The sequence below is a fragment of the Plecotus auritus genome (assembly GCF_963455305.1).
Source record: "Plecotus auritus genome assembly, chromosome: 8".
In the NCBI taxonomy this organism is placed as follows: Eukaryota; Metazoa; Chordata; class Mammalia; order Chiroptera; family Vespertilionidae; genus Plecotus; species Plecotus auritus.
In genome coordinates, this window is record NC_137782.1 from 75216920 (window position 1) to 75221138 (window position 4219).

Here is a 4219-nt window from a genome sequence, read left to right on the forward strand (position 1 = left end):
TCTGGCTGTCACCTGGAAGCTCAGCCTCGACCCTCTCCACCTGGGCCTCAGAGGGCCTGGCTTCCTCACAGCACGATGTCTGGGTTCCTAAGGGAGAGAGCTGAGCAGATGCTGTACAGCCTTTTATGACCCAGCCTGCAAGTCACCTCGAGTCACTTAGTTCATCCTGGCTGCACTCCACACTCTGAGGGAGTCATAAAGGCCTGTCCAGGTTCAAGAGCAGGACATTTAGATCCCACTTCTTCATACAGGCCAGCAGATGGCAAGGCTCTGGAAGGTCACACTGGAGAGGAAATCTTGTGGTGGAAAATAAAATCCATGACTATTCCTGTGTTACACCAGGCATGCTTCCTCCCAGGGCTTGGCCTTTGCTTTCTCTTTGTCTAGAATGCTCTTCCCTTAGATATGCACTTGGCCCATATTCTCAATAGTTTTGGTTCTTTACCCAAATAGTTCTTCTCAGCAAGGTCTTCTCTGAGTGTTCTGTGCAAAGTAAAAACTCACCCCACTTCCTTACCTCTTCCCTGCTTTCTTTTTCGCCATCGAATTGACACCATCAACATGCTGTTTGCTTATTTATTCTTTTATTTATTTTTTTACTGTTCCTTTCATTAAATTGTAAGTATCCATTAAGGGAAGGCATTTGGTCTGTTTTATTCATTGCTGTTTTTCCAGAGCGAGAAGAGTACCTGGCACATAGTGTGGACTCAATAAATTTTTATTTGAGTAAATTAATGACCATCTGCCCTCAGAAGATGGAAGTGACCATTTGTTCTCATTTGCTTTGGTCCTCGGGTCCTGAGGGCAGAGCCAGGTACAGACATTTTCTGTAAATAAAGAAAGTGGTTTTAAGCTTTCTCAATTGAAAAAATCAACAATAAACCAGCTGCATTCCACTTACAGTCACTTATTCACAATGACGCCCACTCCTCATCTACAAAGTAACAGTGCCAGCCAATATGGTTCTTAAATTCTGCTCCCACAATGCTGCTCCTGTCTCCAGTGAGAACCAGGAATTAAAAGAACAGAAAGATGAAAAATGCCAGGGGATGCCCAGGAGATGAGGCACAGCTCTGAGAGTAAACCTCTGCGTTTCTGCCTAATCTTTCCGTGTTTTGTCATCTGAAGAAGTTGACCTGTAAATCATCTTCAGTGTTCACAATTCATATGTCTTAGAAAATGGGAAGAAAGCAGGGAGACAATTACTTTAAATTTTATTGGGCAGTTGATTGGGCAATTCTGGTCTTTACTTAGGGAGTCCACCTTGAGCTTATTTGTTTGGAATAAAGTAGTGACATTTCAAGGTAGATTAGTCAAGGATGCTCTAAATTGGATGTGTTCTTGAATTTCACTTAAATATTATTCACTAAAGAATACTAGTACAAGTTGTATCAGGTTGGAATTCCCTGGACCCCATCATCAGATATATTGTTCCAGAAGTTCAAATTGAGTCTGTTCTTAGATGAACTTATGATGACAGTTCAATGTATGTAATTGGCAAATATTTTCCTCCTGCCAAAATGAAGAGAAACAAGAGCCATGGATCCAAATATCTTCAAGTTGGTGGATAGGATTATGACAGCAACTGGGATGTGACACTGGCATCAACTCAATAGCACACAGGGTCCACATGGCTTCCCCTTGCTTCAGGACCCTGAATTTGGGAATGTCTACAGCAGAGGGTGGCAGTTCTTCATATTGACAGGGGCAAGGGTATGGGGCAAAGGGGATGACAGAGCCAGGGTTGCTTCCTTCTCAAGCAGGGGTTACAAGAATGAAAGGACATGCTTTGATCTCCTTCTCAGTCTAGGTATGGAGACTATAAACTCTTAATGTCATTTACAGGCAGAAGCACTTTGAATATAAATGAACCAGCCAATGGCCCTTTTGATTGGCATTTATATCTCTTTTTATAGAGATCACATAGAGTATTGTTGTAATTCTTGATAGATTTGATTGTAAAATATATGGGACAGTAAGCTCCCTGGAAGAAAGAAAAGATGATTAATATTAATAATGGACCAATAATACACAACAGATACCAGTAATATGTTTTGTATTTATATAGCTATTGTTTTAACTCATTGGAAAACACTACACTTTATTGTTAGGAATGCAATAATAATAAGACACTACATTATCTAGGTTACAGAAAAGAAGACATTCAAGATAATCCCTAAATCCAATTAATTTCTTTACTCACATAACAGAAAAAAACAATACCCATTTGATTCTACTATTCACACTAATGTATTCAAAGAAATGTGCCTGATTAAAGACATAGATCAAAATCAAATAACTTGGTTCAAATGCAGCTGGTCCCATAGTCCTTTGGAAGTGTCAAGGAACACTGTGGCTCTCTAAAAAATAAATAAGAGACCAGAGAAACAAAGTGTATTTATCTCACAGTGATGAGATCTTTTGTGTTTTTGTTTTTCCCCCTTCTATATGCAGGACGCTGAGTGAAGCAACTCTGAGCTCTGTCAACAAAAATACGGTTCTAATAAGAGTGTGTATTGTTATGGGGGAAACTATTTCACCAAAAAATGTTCATCTCTTAGATTATACCTAGCACTTGGAAAATTGCAAAATGTTTTACCATCTCTATTTCCCACTTCCTCCTCTCTTCTCATGACTCTATCCATGGCTTCATGGAGAAAAGTAGGAGCAGAGAACAAAAAAGAATGGCTTTTGTGATTGGCTCAATTTATGGTTTACTTTTTAGTCAAAATAGAGCAAATCAATAAGTAAATGTTACATATATCAAGTCTTCATTTGAAAGGCATTTGGAATACTTTAAAGACAAATATAACAGACAGTGGAATAGAGGTAAAATATGTATAATATGTGGAAATTGTGACCCCCAAAATAAATAATGACCAGTACATTGAATTCTGCAAAGTCCTAGTCACTTGTTAGAATAAGACTTAAATTGGATCTGAATTGTTTAAAATCAAAGAAGAAGAAACAAATAGCTACACAGTTTACATAAGCATAACCACTCTTCTCAGAATAAAAAGAAAACACAAAACACCTGTTTTATTTTCTAAGATTTGAAAGAAGGTTTTGTTTTATTTTGTATATTTTCTGTGTGTGTGTGTGTGTGTGTGTGTGTGTTTGTTTTTGTTTTTTGGTCTTTCTTCCACTATGGGCTTTAAAAATCAGATTCTGATGATAGAGACAGAAATAAATTATCCCAGCCTATCCCCTTTGCAAATTGCTGTGGTTTGGAAAGCCCGTCTTACACAAGATGTTATGAGTCCCCATGCACCATTCACCTCTGATGTTGTGCACCTTCTATTTAGTGATGCCCCCATTAGCCTTTGCTGCATACACAAGCTATTCCAAAACTTTGTGGCTTACACCAAATAATCATTTATTTGCTCACATATCATGGGATTGGTAAATTGAGCTAGACTAGACTGGGCCATTCTTCAGCTTGTTTTACCTAAGTTCATCTTTGTAGCCGCTGCACCTGGCAGCTCAGCTGGAACTGGGTGGGTGAGAATGACTTCACTCCTATGTCTGGTGGTCAGCAGGCTGAAGGCTGGGAACTTTGCTTTTCCTCTACTTGGTTTCTCCACAGTGGTCGGCAAACTCATTAGTCAACAGAGCCAAATATCAACAGTACAACAATTGAAATTTCTTTTGAGAGCCAACTTTTTTAAACTTAAACTTCTTCTAACGCCACTTCTTCAAAATAGACTCACCCAGGCCATGGTATTTTGTGGAAGAGCCACACTCAAGGGGCCAAAGAGCCGCATGTGGCTCATGAGCCGCAGTTTGCCAACCACTGCTCCAGCAGGTTAGCTTGGGCTTCTTTAAACTGCTATCTCCTAGTTCCAAGTACAACACCAAAGAGCAAGACTCAATGTGCAAGCACTTTTTTGACCACTCTTTGCATTACATTTGCTAATGTCCCATTGGCCAAAGCAAGGTTGGAAATTCAGACTTTACTATGAAAGGCAAGAAATGCAATGTATTTATGGACATTGTTTAAATTTTCATTTTTTTTTTTTTTGCCTTCTACTGCTAGTTCAATATTACTGCTGCTGCTGGAGAGAAGAGAACACCTTTCCTCTGTTTACACTGTAGCTTGAAGGAAAGCACTATAGCTTCCATTTCTGGCGTAAAACTTAGTGCTACACAATGAGGTCAACTGTGGGCCTGTGAAACCCTCTTTCAGAAAGCGAGGATATACCTCTCCAGTTGATGTGGG